General features: G+C 42.1%; 1 protein-coding gene across 1 annotated transcript in view; it reads left to right on the forward strand.

Annotated features, from left to right (window-relative positions):
• The first annotated feature begins 1,122 nt into the window (after positions 1-1,122).
• Positions 1,123-22,610, forward strand: part of LOC124619748 (galectin-6-like) — a 437,408-nt gene continuing 415,920 nt past the window's right edge. The window contains exon 1 of the mRNA XM_047146327.1: positions 1,123-1,381. The gene's annotated coding sequence lies outside the window, so the exon portion shown is untranslated. The remainder of the gene's footprint in view (positions 1,382-22,610) is intronic.

A 22,610-nucleotide genomic window follows, 5' to 3' on the forward strand; every position in this document is an offset into this window, starting at 1 on the left:
GCTCCAACAAACAAAAACACACTACTTTTGCAAGTTTAACAAACTCACAAATTTTGTGAGTTCGACAGATTAGATTAGATTAGATTAATACTAGTTCCATGGATCATGAATAAGATATTTCGTAATGATGTGGAACGAGTCAAATTTTCCAATACATGACATAATTAAGTTAATTTTACAACATAATTAAGTTAATATAACAACTTGTTTTTTTAATTTTTTTAATAATTTTTTTAATAATTTTTTTGTTTGGTTTTTTCTTTTTTTCTTAATTTATATCTAAAAATTCCTCTATGGAGTAGAAGGAGTTGTCATTCAGAAATTCTTTTAATTTCTTCTTAAATACTTGTTGGTTATCTGTCAGACTTTTGACACTATTTGGTAAGTGACCAAAGACTTTAGTGGCAGTATAATTCACCCCTTTCTGTGCCCAAGTTAGATTTAATCTTGAATAGTGAAGATCATCCTTTCTCCTAGTATTGTAGTTGTGCACACTGCTATTACTTTTGAATTGGGTTTGGTTGTTAATAACAAATTTCATAAGAGAATATATATACTGAGAAGCTACTGTGAATATCCCTAGATCCTTAAATAAACGTCTGCGGGATGATCTTGGGTGGACTCCAGCGACAGACTTACAAATATTGTCAACTGCTGCAAACTTAACACAATACTTCCCTCACATAGTTTTTCAGACTCAAGATTTCAAATAAATGTTGACGACAGTTGACAACTAAGTCAAACTTCGACATGAAAACAGTTGTCAATCGAGTTTCTTGGCGTTGGTTTTCCGTGCGGAGGTACGTTAATACTCGCGAAACGTTTCGGCTTGGGAATAGATAGTGTAAACGAACCGGCTGTGTTCGCCGCCCGGATTCCAAGGCCATCGGTCGCCAAAACTACTCTCGCCTGCTGGCGCGCTTCCCGGCCACTTCGCTTCGCTTCGGCTCGCCTCGCACGTGGCAGTAACAGCTTGGCACAATTCCCGACCTGCTCTCGGCTGTGGCGGCGCGTCGACGCGATGACGAAACGACCGCCTGCCTGCTCAGGTAGCGTGGCTCAGCCTGCCTGTCTGCCCGGCGCATGCGCAGGCAACGCCCCTGCGCGCTTTACTCTTTAGTATGAGCTCGGCGCTCCAGCCGTAAAGCCGCGCGCGGTGCAGTGAGGCCGGCCGGTGCAGCGAGAATAACAGGCCGCGACTGGGGAAGCGTGGCAGTTGGGAGTGAAGGGTACAGTGTTTAAACAGCGGCAGCGGGTCTGTGGTGTGCAGTGTGCTGCATATAACTCTAAACGCGGAGATCTCCTGTGCTCAGCTGTTCTACACTTCTATACCTGCGGTGCTTTACCTCGGCGCCTGGATCAGCTGTTTCCAACAACACAGGTAAGGTGGCGCCGCGTTTGTTATTTACACTTATCACGGAAGCTCCGAAACGAAGGAGAAAGAAACTCATTGGATGTGTCTGTTTATAGTATGCACGTTGCTGTCTCTTGGAAGTCACTGTTTATCATTATTATTATCATCATCATTCGTATAAAAGTGTGTCACCTAGTGGCGACTTCGATGCAGTGCTTCATTCCTTACCACTTTTACTGCATCATCGTCACTTTCTACACGTCTCACATTCTGTAATCGATGTTTTAACTTTCGAAACTAAAGTTCGCTACCCCTGGAAAACAGTCAACTAACAAAAGACTGCTGGTTAATCACATACCTAACGTTGCGGTGCACGGCAATGTAATAAATGAAAAGCATCAGTTTGCCTTTGTTCTACAATATTGTAGTTGAAGGTTCTTCAAGGGTAGCGAAGTTTAGTTTCGAAAGTCAAAACATCGATTATGGAATGAAAAGCACCAGTTTGCTTTGTTCTGCAATATTGTAGAACAAAAGCAAACTAGTGCTTTTTATTAAGTATAATGTTGTTCTACCAAGAACCGACGGAAGATTCTGTTAGCACGCCAATGTTTTGATCGGAGAGCCCCTGTAGTGGTAGTAACTTTTTGTGCTTACATGGCCTTGAGTACCTACAGTTAGTATAATAAAAAGCTTCCGTTTTCTGTAAATCGGGAAGTGTTCTTACTTTTGACATCCAGACTTAGACTTTCAGTAGGGCAAATCATTCAAAATTAACAACTTTCCTGTAGGCTATTTTCAAAAATAGTTTTATTTGACATAAGCTCTCCACCCCATTTTCGCTCTTTTTATTTCTTCTGCTATTTATCCAGTTGTTAACTTCAACTCGTCAACCGGTTCTGTGGTTTCATTCTTTATTTGTACCATTTTTGTCAATGATTTCATTAAACATTATTTAGGCTTATTGCAGTTGCTTTTAGGGCAACTTCAAAACGTGCGTCACTAAGTCGTTTCATTAGTTATATGTTCTTCACCTGTAGTGTAGATAAGGTCCAACAACGAACAGACGAATAAGTCAAGAATTGGTCAAGGTTCCTGGTTCGAGTCCCGCTCCGACACGCAAACGGTTTTAATGGCAGAAGCGCGCGCACTCCGCTGCAAAGTGAAATAATCATTCTCGTAACTAAGTCTGAACGTAGGTCTGAAAACCTACTATGAGAACATAAAAATAATGTACAGTCAGGCTATCTGAAAGAAAACAATTCAGATAGATAGTGAAATAAGAGAACCAGTTGATACGTTATTCGTTTCACAGCTGAGGACACAATTCGAAGGTAAACAACAAAATTGAAGGAAAGAATAAACACATCTAGGAGAGTTTTTGGTAAACTAATTAGTGTTTGCAAAGTTAATCTTCCGTAGTCGTCTGAATCAGGAAGTATACAATCTGGGAGTGTTCTCAGTTTTGACTTACAGCGACCATGCGGAAACCATTAAAACAACAGGGGCTTCACAGGGAACACTGGAGAGAGACTTGACAGGAAGCATTACGAGGCATATCAAAACAAATAAATGTCGCGGAAGAACAAACTGAAGTTATGACTGATGGAAATGAAATGAGTATAGCATGAGGCCACGCGGATGGATAATGGAGGAACCACTGAAGTGTTTTGTTCAACAAGAGATAACAGAAGACAGAATAGACCATCTAATGGAAAGTGGGTAGACAGCTTTAGCAAACACGCAGCAGCAGCAGCATGTATGAGTACAGCCGACGACTGTAGTGCATGGAGGAGGCGTTTATCGATCAATAGCTGTCAGGTGGTTGATATTGGTAAATACAATTTGCTGTGCAGACGTTCGGACTTAGTTATATTTCAAAATTAAAATATTTGTGGTTTTGTTTATATGGAAAACTACATATGAACGAAGAAGAGCATGAAGTGAGAAGGAGCAGTGACTACAAAACTGGATCATCTATTGATGGGACCAGGTTAAGGTTCTCGTCACACCGTCTACGTGTTTGTCTTACTTTCCTTACGCTACTTGAGGCATATGCTGCTGTGTGGTTCATTCGGTTGAACCGAGTGCCCTTCCCGTCCCTGTGTTCTGTCGACGCCGACGCTCGCTTTGCTGAGTATTTCGTCGTAACAAATTTACGATGCCATTAGCTCTATTCTTTCGATATCTCAGCCGCATGGTATTCCGAGTTCCAGCAACTGCGGATGGGTCGACAGAAGCGTCCGATCCCACGCGTCGGCTTTGACCCGTGACGTAACGGTGTTGTGTGTGACGTCATGACGGCGCGGAGTTTGGTTTGAGTGTGGCTGTCTCCAGTTCTGTTTTATCTTATTTTATTTACTTTTCTGATCTGTTCTTTCTATCTCGTGAAATTTTTTTTTATAATTTAAAAACACTTATTACGTATTTTAATTATCTGTTTCATCCCATTTCTGTTTTAGTTTATTATATTTATCTTTCTGATCTGTTCGTTCTATCCCGTGAGATTTTTTTTAAAAAAAGACAAACACTAATCAGCTACTGAAGCATCTTTATCTTCTTTGGGTTGCAGGGGTTACGACCCCTGGGGAGGTGGGTGGGTATTCATGCATGGCTGTCTTCACTTACACGTTGTAGCTACGCAAGGCGTCTAAATTTGTTTATATTTAGTTTCACCCCCCCCCCCCCCCACCCAAAACACCCCATTTCCCGCGCTTGTCCCGTTAGTGTCATTATGTAGGCTTCTTGTGGAAAGTGTGTGTGTGTTTTTGTTTCCGCCATATTTGTGACGTCATGGGTCAAAGCAGACGGGCGGGATCGGACGCTTCCGTATTTCCCTGTGGATACCTTGTTTCCGTTGTTCAAAATGGTTCAAATGGCTCTGAGCACTATGCGATTTAACTTCAGAGGTCATCAGTCGCCTAGAACTTAGAACTAATTAAACCTAACTTACCTAAGGACACCACACACATCCATGCCCGAGGCAGGATTCGAACCTGCGACCGTAGCGGTCACTCGGCTCCAGACTGTAGCGCCTAGAACCGCACGGCCACTACGGCCGGCTTGTTTCCGTAGTGTTCTTTACGATATTTAGACGGCGACTGCTACATCTTCGGCATTAACAATAGTTTTTTTTTTTTTTACAAGGGCAAAAAGTGGTAACCTACGTTCGTCTTAGTAGGATTATAAGTAACTTCTCATCCACGATTCTTTAAAGAATCTAACTCCACAAACTGTATTTTAAGAAAAGCTAGTCTTCATACATATTAATGCTTATGACGGCATCTCTCATGGATTATGTTTCGTACAATGATATACCACTGGAGGTGTTTGCAAAATTATATGTGGATACTGCCTGCAAAAAAAGTTTGGAGAACAGAGGTAGCGTTAAAGAATTAATGACTCAACACATCATGCCAGCTGATGAATTTTTGCTGCACGAACAGCGAAAATATAGTAAGCGATAAACTCTTTCCTTTTTGGGAGGGGAGGGTGAGGGTGTAAGCTGGAAGAAATTTCGAAGACATTATGTGTAAAATTTGTTGAAAGTTGCAAAATGCTCTCATTCCTAAATACTTGATGAACAAAGTCCGGTTATTTGATCGCCACGAGTTACCCTTTCTCAAGACATACACACAATTTCTAAATTTAAGTTTGACTTATTGTGATAAACGTTTAGCGTAAGGGTAGACCTCTTAATGAGAGGTTATGACAGCATTTTAAATTTTGTCAAGTATTTCAAAAATATTAAAAATAGAATTTTTGTTCCCCTGGAAGCAGATACACGACGTGGATATACAGGATGTTCTAGGAGGAATGATCAGTATTCACTGTCACTGAATATTGATCATTCCAAGCAAAAAAAGTCTAGTAAACATGGACTCTACAATGTATACCTTAACAGCTATGAGCACTTATTCAGTACAAATGTTTCGCAATAGCAAATATGGTGTTCTTAGCTCTTACGGCAAGCATTTTAGAGCCCTTTGTTTACAAGGCTTTTTTGCTTCGAAAGGTCGTTCCTGTCATATACCTGAACAGTGACAATTCTTCCTGGTACACAGTTACTGTAGTTAAAGACGTAGAATGTAATGTAAATCATTTAGCACATACGACAGATGGTAAGGTCGATTCGTAGCTTGCACTGGAATGGACCTTCTGATTATTGGCAAGAAAAGCGCGTTCAGCTACTGACACAAAAGGTAAGTAAAAGTAACGTGTTGTTGTCAGAATATGGTAAAGTAAGCAGGAAATTCAAATATAGGGTGTTTATAATTGAATATCGGAGTCGTAACGCTTTATAATATTTATTATATTAAATTTAGTTATAAATGATATGTCAAATGAAAGAGCAACTCAAACAGATTTACCAAGAACCTTATAAATGTTCAATGTGAGCACCATTTGTCACACGGCACACATCAATTCTATAGCCGAATTCTTCCCAAACATTGATAAGTGTGTCTTCAGTGATTGTAAAAAAAGCTGCTTCAATCCGGTTTCTTAATTCAGGGAGGTCAGCTGGTAGCGGAGGCACGTATACACGATCCTCGATGAAACCCCAAAGGAAAAAATCGCATGGCGTTAGGTCGGGTGATCGTGGAGGCCATGAAAGGCAAACCCTGTCATTGGGCCCCTTGCGGCCTATCCAGCGCTTGGGTACAGTGAAGTTCTACCAATCGCATACTTCGCTACGCCAGTGCTCACATTGAACATTTATAAGGTTCTTAGTAAAACTGTTTGAGTTGCTTTTTCATTTGAAAAAAAAAAAAGGGTTTAAATGGCTCTGAGTACTATGGGACTTAAAATCTGTGGTCATCAGTCCCCTAGAACTTATAACTACTTAAACCTAACTAACCTAAGGACACCACACACATCCATGCCCGAGGCAGAATTCGAACCTGCGACCGTAGCGGTCACGCGGTTCCAGACTGTAGCGCCGAGAACCGCACGGCCACACCGGCCGGCTCTTTCATTTGTCATATCATTTATAACTGTAAGTTTAATACAGGGCTATTACAAATGATTGAAGCGATTTCATAAATTCACTGTAGCTCCATTCATTGACATATGGTCACGACACAGATACGTAGAAAAACTCATAAAGTTTTGTTCGGCTGAAGCCGCACTTCAGGTTTCTGCCGCCAGAGCGCTCGAGAGCGCAGTGAGACAAAATGGCGATAGGAACCGAGAAAGCGTATATCGTGCTTGAAATGCACTCACATCAGTCAGTCATAACAGTGCAACGACACTTCAGGACGAAGTTCAACAAAGATCCACCAACTGCTAACTCCATTCGGCGATGGTATGCGCAGTTTAAAGCTTCTGGATGCCTCTGTAAGGGGAAAACCGATGGATCGGTCGTGGTGGAGATCATGATCAGCAATTCATGTCACGGCCTCCACGCTCTCTCGACTTAACCCCATGCGATTTCTTTCTGTGGGGTTATGTGAAAGATTCAGTGTTTAAACCTCCTGTACCAAGAACCGTGCCAGAACTGCGAGCTCGCATCAACGATGCTTTCGAATTCATTGATGGGGACATGCTGCGCCGAGTGTGGGAGGAACTTGATTATCGGCTTGATGTCTGCCGAATCACTAAAGGGGCACATATCGAACATTTGTGAATGCCTAAAAAGCTTTTTGAGTTTTTGTATGTGTGTGCAAAGCATTGTGAAAATATCTCAAATAATAAAGTTATTGTAGAGCTGTGAAATCACTTCAATCATTTGTAATAACCCTGTATAATAAATATTACAAAGCGTTAAAACCCCGATATTCATTTATAAACACTCTGTGTACTGAATTCTTGGAAATGGAGGCACGTGAAAAGCTGACTTGGAAATATCACATTTAACATTTCTGACACCATCAAAGTGGTCTCCACGATCACTGACACTCAAATGTAAAAGTTTGTTTGCATCGCTTATCTTCGCTCTGTATTTCATAAAAAGTCTATGCACTCATTAACGATATTATTAGTGCAGGAATTAAGGGTCAGAATGATCTGCCATATCAGTTCCTAAACTTCGTATAGTCCGTTGTTCAAGAATGTCGCAGTTCGGAAGCTCTGGCAAATGCGATATAACCCGTCGTCTTTGATCAGGGGCGCTGCCAGCCATTAGTGACTAAGACGTCATGTCAGACAATCAAATCAAATAGAAGTATCGGGACCCCTCGGGAATATGAGCGATGATTTCCTTATTGTTAACAATCCGAAAATGGAACGGGACAAAATTTAACATACAGCACACTAAAAGGATTCTTTGTCACGCTCTTCGCAGTTTGCAATTCCGTGGTGTGTGTGTGTGTGTGTGTGTGTGTGTGTGTGTGTGTGTGTGTGTAGATGCTCCGTGAAAAGAACGTATAGGAACTTGTTTTGGTTTGTAATGCCAGCTAAGGAAGGGAGGCGGATGCGAAAAACAAGTGATTTTTTTCTGATATTTCAAGCATTTTGTGAACTATGGAAGGGGCAGAGATGAAGGTAACATTTGCATACATTAAGCCTAGTTTACACGACGACGTTGGGTTGTGCCACTCGTTGCGTGGAATGAGTTGCACGCAAGTGGTTTCATATTTGACTAGACACGGCGACACCGGTGTACACTTCAGTTTCGTCGTTTTGTGGGTCCCTGAGTCGTGTCTGAAATGAAAGTTTTGGCAGCTGCACGTCGCACGAGTTGTGATGGAGTTAAAGCTTGTTGGGTGGAATCGCTGAATAAGAATAAAATAAGAAACGTGTGTAGATTCGTGACTGTATGAATAAAAGACGTCAGCTCGGTTGCTCAGCATCCTTGCTGAAGTAATTTATAGTGGAAGCCGCAAGAAGTTCTTTTAATTATCGTAGAATGTCACCAGAACTGTTCACGTTTCTTCTAAATAGAGTTAATTATGCGGTAAGGAATAAAGATACTGTAATGCATGAAGCACTGCCTCCAGAAGTGAAACCGAGCGAGGTGGCGCAGTGGTTAGCACACTGGACTCGCATTCGGGAGGAAGACGGTTCAATCCCGTCTCCGGCCATCCTGATTTAGGTTTTCCGTGATTTCCCTAAATCGCTTCAGGCAAATGCCGGGATGGTTCCTTTGAAAGGGCACGGCCGATTTCCTTCCCCATCCTTCCCTCACCCGAGCTTGCGCTCCGTCTCTAATGACCTCGTTGTCGACGGGACGTTAAACACTAATCTCCTCCTCCAGAAGTGAAATTACATATCACATTGCGTGCATTACAATCGAGAAAACTCGGCATGCTATAAGATGCGCTTTTAGTTGCTAATGACGCTTTTCTTTAACACTAATAATTATTAACACTAACAGGAATAATTATTAACATTGAAAGCAGTAATTATTCGAAGCAGGCTGCATTAAGAAGAGAATGGCTTTCAAACTACTCTCTTGAAGATAGATCTGTTCAGTGGCAATATTTCAAAAATTCAAACATGTCAATGTGGAACACTGCTGCGGCGTTTTAAATAGATAAATATTGAATAAAGAATGCAGCTTCTTGATTTGTGTAGCCTTCCCTCCTGTCAACAAAATCCCTAAAAAAAAATTAAAAAAAAGACGGCCAACTGGAACGTCTTGTAGACGAGAGCATTTCCACAGATAGAATTACATTTGCTTGTATTTTTCTTAATTCAGTTGTATATATGCTCCTAATTCAATAAATTTTGCCCTGCTGCTCAGATATTGTCAAACTATCTGTGTTCTGATCGCACGTGATGGCCTCGGGAGCAGCAATATTTTTGTAATCAGCATCACTGAAATCCCACAAACACCTATGCATAGGATAGACTTCCAAAAAGCGGACATTATTCTCCGTTCCCCACTTCATATTTCAGTTTGTCCACACTCTGCGAACACACACAACCTCAAAACTCATGCAGCTAGTGTCACCAAAGTTCTAACATGCCGAAAGTGTTTAGTTCACCGATGAGTTGCGCAAACGCGCGGCGCGCATGCGTAGTGGCCGGTAGCGCAGTTGCCTGCAACCTAGTGTCGTCGTGTAAACTAGGCTTTAGAATGGGCCAAATGGGAGATTTATAGGTAAGCATAATGGTACATAGGGATTTCAGAACATAAGTTGCACATATCGTCACACGCTATACAGGGTTATTACAAATGATTGAAGCGATTTCACAGCTCTACAATAACTTTATTATTTGAGATATTTTCACAATGCTTTGCACACACATACAAAAACTCAAAAAGCTTTTTAGGCATTCACAAATGTTCGATATGTGCCCCTTTAGTGATTCGGCAGACATCAAGCCGATAATCAAGTTCCTCCCACACTCGGTGCGGCATGTCCCCATCAATGAGTTCGAAAGCATCGTTGATGCGAGCTCGCAGTTCTGGCACGTTTCTTGGTAGAGGAGGTTTAAACACTGAATCTTTCACATAACCCCACAGAAAGAAATCGCATGGGGTTAAGTCGGGAGAGCGTGGAGACCATGACATGAATTGTTGATCATGATCTCCACCACGACCGATCCATCGGTTTTCCAATCTCCTGTTCAAGAAATGCTTCTGCTTTAGCCTTTTCCGTAAGATTTTCCAAACCGTCGGCTGTGGTACGTTTAGCTCCCAGCTTGCTTTATTCGTCGACTTCCGCGGCTACGCGTGAAACTTGCCCGCACGCGTTCACCCATTTCTTCGCTCACTGCAGGCCGACCCGTTGATTTCCCCTTACAGAGGCATCCACAAGCTTTAAACTGCGCATACCATCGCCAAATGGAGTTAGCAGTTGGTGGATCTTTGTTGAACTTCGTCCTGAAGTGTCGTTGCACTGTTATGACTGACTGATGTGAGTGCATTTCAAGCACGACATACGCTTTCTCGGCTCCTGTCGCCATTTTGTCTCACTGCACTCTCGAGCGCTCTGGCGGCAGAAACCTGAAATGCGGCTTCAGCCGAACGAAACTTTGAGTTTTTCTACGTATCTGCAGTGTGTCGTGACCATATGTCAATGAATGGAGCTACAGTGAATTTATGAAATCGCTTCAATCATTTGTAATAGCCCTGTATATGTTCCAGGTCTCCTGCAGAGACAGTTCTGGTGTGTAACGCTGTGCGACTGAAAGATCGTGGCAACCCGGAACGTAATCCAAAGCTAAAGTGGATGGGACAGCATGATTCTTATGGGCAAAACGTCTAAACTGCGTACGGATTCATGGTGAATTTATGGTGATATATGGATCAAACATAGTCTTATGTGCAGCCAAGTGGCGCCAACAATTTGACCAAGGCCGCACAGACGAGCGTGATGGTGATTGCCAAGTCAGATCTTGCACCACGCGATTACGGTCTTTCCGGCAAGATGAAAGAACATCTGGGGAAAGAGATTTTTGAGAACGTTCACACAGCGCATTTCGAAAGGCTCCGTTACCATAGAGTGGATTATTATCGTCGTGGAGTTAACGAGTTATAGAACGTTTGGACTGAGAATTGGTGCCTATGTTGAAAAATAGTGTCAAGTGCGTGAGTCACTTTGAAGCGCACTGCAGCGTTCGATAAGTTGACCGGCCACAATGTGTAATTTACTTTTCGAAATACCCTCGTGGAAGGATGTAGAGTCCCAGATTGCGTTCTTTAGTAGTTGTCGATTTCCGACTTCATTTTGGATGGTGTGCATACCCTGTTAATTTTCTGCCTATGGTTTGTCGCTAGTACTCGACGGTGTTGGTGAGTCAGATTGGTTTCCTAGTATATTTTTACTTCTGTTTAATCGTAGTCTTCTATTATCACTCTCCGTTACTGTAAATTCGTGTGTAAATCTATGATCTCCCACCCTCTTGGAAAGATGCCTGTGAAACGTCCTCTTTTGAAAATTTACTGACACACAATATTTTTAGCGCAGCGCAATCTGATTTTCAAAAAATCCCTACGAAAGAATGGCCCTGACTAACATTAACCTATACCTTTCACAAATTACTTACCTCACAAAAATCTTCGTTACTGGAACTACTGCAATACAGCGAGCGCCACTACTGCCAGCTAAATAAAAGATTCAAACTACGGAAGGCACTAACTACTGATAGGCATAGTTAGCAAATGAAAGATTTTAGTAGAGAACAAACAATGTATTTACCTTAATAGTCATAATTGACATCCAGTCTTACTAATTTCAAAACTCTGCCATTTCTCTCCCCACATCCACCACTGCTGGCGGCTCACCTCCAACTGCGCAATGCTACGCGCTATTCACATCCAGCTGCCGCTGCCCAACACTACAATGGCAGACAACAATGCAAACTAGCCACAGACTGCACACAGCACAGCCAGTGATTTTCATACAGAGCGCTACGTGGCGTTACCAATAAGAAAACCTAAACAGCCTACTTACATAGCCCCCATGCTCCCCACAAAAAATTTTACAAATTGTTTTGGGCACTGGCCAATACAGATTTGAAAAAATTTCTTTTATTTTGCTGGCAGTAGTGGCGCTCGCTGTATTGCAGTAGTTCCAGTAACGAAGATTTTTGTGAGGTAAGTGATTTGTGAAAGGTATAGGTTAATGTTAGTCAGGGCCATTCTTTCGTAGGGATTGTTTGAAAATCTGATTGCGTTGCGCTAAAAATATTGTGTGTCAGTAAATTTTCAAAAGGGGACGTTTCACCTGGTATCATCTTTAGTGCGGTCTAATATTTTTGTTCATTACCCTTTATTGGTTCCCCCTTTTTTCCGTTGAATTATTTGTTGTTGTACGTGTTATTTTGGTTCAAACCAGTGCATACAGTATATCATCTCTTTTTTTTCATATTTCGTATTGTGTTCCCATGTTTGTCCTACGTATAAAGCGCAATGATACCCAGTAGTATAACGATGACAGAACTGTAGTTGCACTATTACATCACAGCTCTATATTTGCGTTTACTTCCCTGGTGACAAGAAGGATGTTAAGGTGTTAAAGCGCAAAGCGGACCAATTGCATTAGCTCTGTCGTGAACCACGCTCCTCAATTGATCACTTGACTTGGACATGGCGACAGTTTCTTGAAGGAATTTACGTGCCACCGACATAAATTAAATAGTCTTTACGTGTTAACGACAATCTAACGGTATGTCCTTCATAGTGTGTGCATATGGACAGTGGTTTTGATGCACTCATTCCCTGAACATACTTAGTATCCTGTCTCATCTTTATCAGCAGCAAGCGTAGTGTTATTCGTGTACCTTACACAAAGACAACTGTTATCTGTGGCGGACGGAGAAGCGATGTTTACCTCGAAAAAAGTAAACAACGCTGTATCTCCCACGTAAGGATTCTGAGATCTCACTGAATCCGCGGGGAAACTCAACAATCTGGTGTTTCGCCTTCTTCTGAGAGCTGTCATTTTAGAATGAGAATCTTGTGCCCTCTGTCATGAGTACCTAGAACGGATCTTTCCTGATTGCATTTGTAGATACATGTGCGTCAAAAACGCTGGAATGTTAAGCAACTCTGGAGTTCTTCGGATTCCACAAATATCTTGTTTGTTCTGTTATTTTGCCATACCTAAATGTAATTCACTCCAATTGCGGAACGCGTCTTTGTATTACATGCATAAGAATTAAATGTAGATTACAACAATAAACTGTTAATCATGTTCTAAATGTGTACTTAATTATCAACCTACACTTAAAATTCCATTACAGAGCCGAGACCAAACAGAAAGCGTCAGTAATACGGCTATGGGTGTAGGTGTTGTTCAAAAGCGTTTGCGGCATCCTGACAGCAAACACCTAAAACGTTATATGAACAGTGATATGTCCAGTGTTGGATGTTCTAGAAATGGCATTATCTTTCGACTGGACGCTTATAAAATTTATTTAGTCTTGGCTTCGGTTGATGTGTTACTCTCAAGTAATATCTCTCTATGAAGTCGGTCAATGCATGTTCATTTCTGTTAACAGGACGTTATTCTCGCGTGGACCGGAAAACTAGACGACTTATAAACTCATTATATTTAAATCAAAAAGCTTCAGTGAAAGGAGGAAGTACCAACTGGATAGAACTAGGAAAAGGCGTAAGACAAGTCTGCTGGTTGTCTCCTATCCTTTTCAATCTGTTCTTAGAAAATCTGATTGACCACTGCACACTAATGACAAGGGCGTAGGAGTTGGAGTAAGATGATGATGATGATGATGATTGATGATGATGATGATATTCGAGGGTTGAAGATGACGTGAGCCATCTAGCAACGTAAGAAAAAGAATTGTAGGATATAATGGATACCATGGAATGAAAATCACTACAAAAAAAAGTAATGGCACGAAGAGCCAATAAAAGGCTAACGATAATACAGAAGAAAGAAATATCAGAACGTATGCATAGCTTTAAATACCTAAGAAGCAGGATAGAAATCGACTGGAAGAGAATCACTCAAATTAAAACCAGGATAGTATTGTCAAGAGGCCTGTTATAAGAAAAGGGGGATTTTCTCCAGCAATATGGACAAAGTATTAATGAAAAGAATATCACAATATTTTGTATGAATTGTCCTATGGTATGGTGCCAGAACGTTGACATTTAGCAAGAAAAACATAGCAAGGCTGGAGGCTTTTGAGATGTGGATGATAGAAAGTGTAAGCGGGATGGATAGAGTGAAAAATTAGTGGATCAGCAAAGCTACTGAATGCAATCAAAATAAGGAAAATAAACTCGATGGGACGTATATCAAGAAAGGAGGAGGGGTTTATAAAAATAGTCTTAGATGGATATTTGGAAGGGAAGAGGGGGCGAGAATGGAAGACTTTTCAGATCCTGGATGATGTGATGTACGGCAGCACATACTGCAGTATTAAGAAGGAAATGGAGACGCAAAGGACCTGCTAATATAGCTGAAAATTATCATAATAATCATAACCATTGTTATTAGTCTCGTGTCAACAGTATTTATATATTTCGTGTCATTGGCTTAATAAAAGATTTCTTGTCGTATACATGGAAGGAAGGTAGAAATTCTTAGTATTATTTCTTACAAATTCCTTCCAGTTCAGCATTGGCTTTTTCTTGTCCTACGTTGGCAAGATGACAGGTATCCTGTCTCATTCACTGTAACATTTTCGTTCATCACTCTCGACTGGCCCTTTACTTTTTCGTCTAGTAAACAGAAAATAATCGAATGTGCGATGTTAATTGGTGATCGCTAGTTTCTGTAACTTCGGTAGTGGTCTTCAGGCTGGATTTTTTTCTGATTATTTCGTCTGAGGCTACGAGAGGCATCGTCAGAGGTTTTAGACGCAACTGTTCAGATTCTCTCGTGTTCACTATTTCGAAAAATGATTGTTTCCAGCATTTTAAAGCTAAATGTATTGAGGATAACCGATTTACTTGTAATAGGCCGAAGAGTGAACATATTTTACACAGAGACTGTTTGAAACATTTTGGTACCAGTACCAAATCACTAAATATAGTATAGCGTGGCTGTAGATATATGTAAAAGAACGTGCGCGACTTTATTATAGACTTACGCACTGGCTGTTGTGGATGCTATATCATTGCGAGTCAGGCGCTGAGGAGGACTATGTATTCGGTAAGACAGGACAGGGGTCCACACCCACACCTAGGCATTAACTGCAGGTTCCTTAACCAGCTTCAGTTTTTTGCTACAATGGCTCCAAATAGGTTATCTTTAATTAATTAATTCATTCATTCAGGTCGAACCGAGCTAGTAGTTGCTGGATATTGTAAACAGGGAATGTAAGTTTATGTTTGGGGGTTGGGCTTTCATCGTCAGGGCTTGGCGTTGACAGCTTTCATTTTCTGCCAGTCTAAGTTAAAAATGAATGTTTACGCGAAGTGCACGTCGATCTGAACAACAGTTATCCTTAAGCGTTGCATTGGCTGTATGTTTTACAGATACGTATTTTCAATAACCATATCGATGGGAGCATTCATATCCAAGAGATCAGTGCGAAATGTACACACATTCCAGTCACTCAGCAACGAGACCGTTTCGCTCTGCAACGAACGATACACTTGTCTGTCAACTGAAGGCTGATTTTTATGTCGTTCCTCAAAACTGCCAACAACCAATGTAGTTCACATAGTGGAAATATTTATTTATTTGTCATTAGTCTTCCAGCTGGCCGATTTTACGGAGAACCTCGTCGCTTCAGGCGAATGCCGCGTTTCTTTTGTCTCAAGGCTACAATCATACCGTTTTCCTAACCATGATGTACAGAATAAGCACGTCTGTTTTGATTACGTCAGTGTTCTAATATATACTTGATTCGAGCATGTCACATCGTTTCGTGTAAAGGGCTAAGATGGTATTGATATAGGGATGTACGTGATAGCAAAGGCGTCCGTAAAAATGTATCCAAGAGGGAACAAAATTCTAAAATTGTAATTTTCGATGCAATTGATTCGGTGAGTTTGCGAATGTATAGTGGCCCAAAAACTAAATTTGAAAGGAGTTACAGAAAACTATTCAATCTCAAACTAGCGATGGTATCGTCTCAGTGTTTTTAGGTACTTTACTTTTGTACCGAAATGGCAAGCATGGTTCATTAGTTGAGGCTAAGTAGGCCGATATATTTTTATGTTATTAATATGAATACCACTATTTTGATTCAACGATCTAAAATTACATCCTTCTTATGATTAAATATGTAATATTCAACGAGTTATTCACAAGAAAATTTTGTTCGTGTACCAATAATATTAGGTTTTAACCCAAAATTAAAAATCTGAAACCGGAGAAAACGTCACAGCGACTGAGACAATCGTCTTGTAACAAATACAATCAGGCGACAAATCGAAATTACAAGGTGTACAACTTTGATTCCGCCGTTTTTTCCCCAACATTTGAGGCTTTAATGAAACAAATTGGTTACACATGTATCATTCAAAGTATTTTCCATCGCGGGCCTCTACTTTCTCCCATCTTTCTGGCGGTGTACGAATCCCGCGTCGAAAAAATTGTTCATCTTTTGAAGCGATTCACGAATCGATCCAGTTTGTGACTTCTTCATGAGATCGAAAGTGTTTGTCAGCCAGGCCATGCGCCATTGATCTGAACAGGTGATAGTCAGAGGGAGCAATGTCCGGAGAATACGGCGGGTGGGGTAGGACTTCCCATTTTAACGTTTCCAAGTACGTTTTGACCTCTTTTTGCAACGTGGGGTCGAGTGTTGTGCTGCAAAATCACTTTATCGCGCCTCTCGCTAAATTGCGGCCATTTGTCTTTTAATGCTCTGCTCAAACCCATTAATTACGTTCGATACCGAGCACCTGTGATTGCTTCACTTGGTTTTAACACCTCATAGCACACGACGCTGAGCTGGTCCCACCAAATGCAGAGCATGATCTTAGAGCCGTGAATATTCGGTTTGGCCGTCGACGTGGAAGCATGGCCGGGATATCACCATGATTTTTTGCACATTGGGTTATCGTAAAGTACCCATTTTTCGTCACCGGCCACAATGCGCTGCGGAAACTCCTTCCGTTTTTGTCTCTGAAGCTACTGTTCACAAACACACAAACGCCGTGCAACGTCTCTCGGTTTCAGCTCACACGGGACCCAAGTTCCTTCATTCTGATCATGCCCATAGCCTTGAGACGTTTTGAAATGGCTTGCTGTGTCATTCCCACTAATCGTGCCAGTCTGACGCGATTCTTCACTCAGCATCTTCGAAAACATTCTCTCTTCCACCACTATGCCGTTCTACGACGTTAAAATCGCCGTTCTTGAAGCGTCGAAACCACTCACGACACGTTCTTTCACTAATAGCGTCCTTATATGTACTTAAGAGCATTCGATGAGACGCAGCCGCTGTTTTCTTCATATTGAAACAAAACAGTAACACCTGCCGGCTGGGATGGCCGAGCGGTTCTAGGCGCTTCAGTCTGAAGCCGCGCGACCGCTACAGTCGCAGGTTCGAATCCTGCATCGGGCACGGATGTGTGTGATGTCCTTCGGTTAGTTAGGTTTAAGTAGTTCTAAGTTCTAGGGGACTGATGACCTCAGATGTTGAGTCCCATAGTGCTCAGAGCCATTTGAACCAACCAGTAACACTTCTCGCAAATGACGAGAATTAGGCTCGTAAACTGACATTTTCTATCAAGAACAACTTTATGATGAATACACAAATCGACTAATGTTTGAATTAGGTTATGTTGACTGAGGTCCAAGCTAACTGCCTGACGTCTGCAATTTGTTTCTTTCGACCGCTACTTACCGGTGTCGCCATCTATCGGCAAACGGCGGAAGCAAAGTTATACACCTTTTAGTTTCGTCCAAAGTGTGGAAACAGAATCATAATTTAAAAATCACATCAATGCACATCGCGCTTGGCAGTGCTAAGTCTGCCATTTACAGAATGGCACGCAATCGTTGCTAGAAATGTGCGAAATTAAGGTTCTACCCTCAGATTCCGCATGTGGACTCCTATGCGTGACAGTTGTTATCGAGCCGGCCACTGTGGCCGAGCGGTTCTAGGCGCTTCAGTCCGGAACCGCGCGACTGCTACGGTCGCAGTTTCGAATCCTGCCTCGGGCATGGATGTGTGTGATGTCCTTAGGTTAGTTAGGTTTAAGTAGTTCTAAGTCTAGGGGAATGATGACCTCAGAAGTTAAGTCCCATAGTGCTCAGAGCCACTTCAGTCGTTATCGCCACGGGAGGGAGTTTCCCAACTTCTTGCTGCAGCGCGTTATCGCCTTAGCAAGTCATCTTTCTCAGCGCAAGCGAACTGCGGTCCTTTTTTGGAATCCTGTGCTGTCATCGTTGTGCTTCCCCGCGTTCTCGCTAGAGAACGGTACCACCGTGGAATTCCTGGCCAAGGCCAACACAGCTTTGCCGCCGATGGGCTTGTCTCACGCTACCGGAGGTGTACTATCAGGGCGATCCGTGTGAAACGGCACTTGTGTCCCGCTTCCGGTATTACTCATCAGACGGGAACTTCTGTCGCTTGTGCTGTCGCTGTGGATCGCAGCTACTCTGCTTAAACTAGCGGTCGTCGGTTTGTACCACGGTATGCATGGTGGTTGTTGTTGTTATGGTTATGGTCTTCATTCCTGAGACTGGTCTGATGCAGCTCTCCATTCTACTTTATCCTGTGCAAGCTCCTTCATCTCCCTGTACCTACTGAAGCCTACATCCTTCTGAATCTGCTTAGTGTATTCATCTCTTGGTCTCCCTCTACGATTTTTACCCTCCACGCTGCCCTACAATACTAAATTGGTGATCCCTTGATGCCTCAACACATGTCCTACCAACCGATCCCTTCTTCTAGTCAAGTTGTGCCACAAGCTTCTCTTCTCCCCAATCCTATTCAATACCTCCTCATTAGTTACGTGATCTACCCACCTTATCTTCAGCATTCTTCTGTAGCACCACATTTCGAAAGCTTCTATTCTCTTCTTGTCCAAACTGGTTATCGTCCATGTTTCACTTCCATACATGGCTACACTCCATACAAATACTTTCAAAAACGACTTCCTGACACTTAAATCTATACTCGATGTTAACAAATTTCTCTTCTTCAGTAACGATTTCTTTGCCATTGCCAGTCTACATTTTATATCCTATCTACTTCGACCATCATCAGTTATTTTGCTCCCTAAATAGCAAAACTCCTTTACTACTTTAAGTGTCTCATTTCCTAATCTAATTCCCTCAGCATCACCCGATGTAATTTGACTACATTCCATTATCCTCGTTTTGCTTTTGTTGATGTTCATCTTATATCCTCCTTTCAAGACACTGTCCATTCCGTTCAACTGCTCTTCCAAGTCCTTTGCTGTCTCCGACAGAATTACAATGGCATCGGCGAACCTCAAAGTTTTTACTTCTTCTCCATGAATTTTAATACCTACTCCGAATTTTTCTTTTGTTTCCTTTACTGCTTGCTCAATATAGGATTGAATAACACTGGGGAGAGGCTACAACCCTGTCTCACTCCCTTCCGAACAACTGCTTCCCTTTTGCGCCCCTCGACTCTTACAACTGCCATCTGGTTTCTGTACAAATTGTAAATAGACTTTCGCTCCCTGTGTTTTACCCCTGCCACCTTCAGAAATTGAAAGGGAGTATTCCAGCCAACATTGTCATAAGCTTTCTCTAAGTCTACAAATGCTAGAAACGTAGGTTTGCCTTTCCTTAATCTTTCTTCTAAGATAAGTCGTAGGGTCAGTATTGCCTCACGTGTTCCAACATTTCTACGGAATCCAAACTGATCTTCCCCGAGGTCGGCTTCTACTAGTTTTTCCATTCGTCTATAAAGAATTCGTGTTAGTATTTTGCAGCTGTGGCTTATTAAACTGATAGTTCGTTAATTTTCACATGTGTCAACACCTGCTTTCTTTGCGATTCGAATTATTATATTCTTCTTGAAGTCTGAAGGTATTTCGCCTGTCCCATACATTTTGCTCACCAGACGGTAGAGTTTTGTCAGGACTGGCTCTCCAAAGGCTGTCAGTAGTTCTAATGGAATGTTGTCTACACCCGGGGCCTTGTTTCGACTCAGGTCTTTCAGTGCTCTGTCAAACTCTTCTTGGTATTTCTTAGTATATTGTGCAAGACGAAGTCCGTACAAATGTGTCGTTTAATTTCTTTGTAGTAGTTTTTAGCAAAGTGTGGAGACACATTACCACAAACACATCAGACATGGAACACGTACCGAAAGTGAAACTACTGAAGCATAGAAGGCCAACGTACAAACACATGTTCTCAGTGTGAATGTTCGCTGTACAGCCGATTGTGTGTTGACGTGAAACTTGCTGGTATGAAATTTCCTGGCAGATTAAAACTTTGTGCCGGACCGAGACTCTAACAGTACAGTTAGTGGGCAAGCAGGTTACGTGATGAAAGCGGGCACGGCAATACAGAGGATTGTCCTCGCAGCGGCAGGCCTCGTACTGCACACATTCCAGACAAGGTGCAGAGAGTTAACGAATTGGTGACTGCTGACAGACGCATCACAGTGAACGAATTGTCACGCTACGTTGGGATAGGGGAAGGAAGTGTTTGCAGAATACTGAAAGTGTTGGCGTTAAAAAAGGTTTGTGCCAGGTGGGTTCCCAGGATGTTGACAGTGGCTCACAAAGAAACAAGAAAAACAGTATGCAGCGAACTTTTGGAACAGTACGAAAATGGAGATGATTTTCTTGGAAGAATTGTGACAGGTGATGAAACATGGCTCTATCATTTTTGACCAAAGACGAAGAGGCAGTTCATGGAGTGGCAGCATGTAAATTCACCCAAGAAAAAAAAAATTCAAAACCACACCTTCTGCTGGAGAAGTTATGGCTACAGTGTTTTTCGATTCCGAAGGACTCTTGCTTCTGGACACCATGCGAAGTGGAACCACCATAAATTCTGATGCATATGTGACGACACTGAAGAAGCTTCAAGCTCGACTGAGTCGCGTTCGACCACATCGGCAAAAGCAGGATGTTTTGCTGTTGCACGACAATGCACGGCCACATGTCAGTCAAAAAACTATGGAAGCGATCACAAAACTCGGATAGACAACATTGAAACAGCTGCCTTACAGTCCTGACCTGGCTCCATGTGACTATCATCTCTTTGGAAAGCTGAAACACTCTCTTCGTGGGACAAGGTTTGAAGATGATGACTCCCTTGTGCACGCTGCCACACAGTGGCTCCAACAGGTTGGTCCAGAATTTTACCGTGCGGGTGTACAGGCGTTGGTTCCAAGATGGCGTAAGGCAGTTGAGAGGGATGGAAATTATGCGGAGAAATAAAAATATAGTTCCTAAAGGGTGTATCTACACACAGTAAAACTTTCAAACATGTAGAATAAAAGATGGACTTTAAAAAAATAGTGTGCATATGTTTTGGAGTGACCCCCGTAGATGGCGGAATATCACGTACACAAGATATAGAAGGACAGTGCATTGGCGGTGCTGACATTTCTACTCATGTAATTCATGTGGAAAAGGCGGGCGTCGTAGGTTGTGCAGGCTGGTAAAACAGGACAGCCGGCGAACTGCCGTCAGAGTTTAATACTGGACAGAGGACAAGTGTGTCTGAAAACACAGTGCACCGAGGACTCGTAACGATGGGTCTCTGCAGCCGACGACCTATGCATGTGCCAATGTTAACACGACAGCATTGGCAACAACGACTGAAATGGGCACCATGGGCGCAGTGTCGGACCGTTGCATTCTCCGATGAATCCTGATACCTTCTTCATGGTACGAATGGGAGGGCACATCCGTCGCCTTCCAGGGGAACAGCTCCTTGACACCCGTAGGGCGGGACATAGGCTAGATGGCGGCGGTTCCATTATGCTCTGGGGAGCATTCACGTGGGCATCCATGAGTCCAGTGGAGCTTGCGCAAGGCAGCATGGCAGCCAAGGAGTATCGTACACCGGTTGTAGATCATGTACATCCATCATGATAGTGTTTCCCGACATCGGTGGCATTTTCAGCAAGATAATGCTCCATATTACAAGGCAAGATGCGTTACGGAATATTTCGAGGAACACAGCGGCGAGATTCAATTGATATGCAGGCCCCAAACTCGTCAGATATGAACGCCATCGAACACATCTGGGATGTGATTGAACCTGGCGTCAGTGCTCATCGGCTCCCTCCATGGAATTTGAGAATTAGGTGACTTTGTTGTATACAGATGTTGTGCCAATTCCCTCCAGTGACCTTAAGGGCAGACGGAAGGCAATTTTTATCCGTATTCTGCCAATGCTATTTTACACTTTGAATAGGTACACTTTTCAAAAGAGTCATAAAAATGAAATTCTTACTGTATATATAATCTTCGTGTGTGTGTGTGTGTGTGTGTGTGTGTGTGTGTGTGTGTGTGTGTGTGTGTGTGTGTGTGTGTGTGTGTGTGTGTGTGCGCCTCAATTTCCAAGTAAAATGAACATAATACCTCTTACGGTTTTGAAGAAAAAAATTTTTTATTCTTTCACTAGTAAAATTTAACTGTTTTTGTACTTTAATTATTATAAAACAGTTTCTGATTCTTTGGTGGTTCTCAATTTACTTGTAATAACTTGCAGTACGAATTGCCCAAATTTCATGTTTCTAACCCCATTAGTTTATCAAATAATGGTACCTGAAAGTAAAACAATGTAGTTTTGAGAAAACTCCATTTAAAGTTTAATATTGCAATTCTAGTATAGTTATTGGTGAGAATTACTTACCACTAATATTTTTCTGCACCATACTGAACATCATCTGAATCGTACTGATCTTTTCTTCTCTTGGTCCCTCTTCTTTTCTGTTTGGCTGCTTTTGTGCATTTTAAATTAGCAATATCTGCTTTGCGGCCTCTTCTTTATCTATT

The sequence above is a fragment of the Schistocerca americana genome, chromosome 6, assembly GCF_021461395.2.
Source record: "Schistocerca americana isolate TAMUIC-IGC-003095 chromosome 6, iqSchAmer2.1, whole genome shotgun sequence".
NCBI lineage: Eukaryota > Metazoa > Arthropoda > Insecta > Orthoptera > Acrididae > Schistocerca > Schistocerca americana.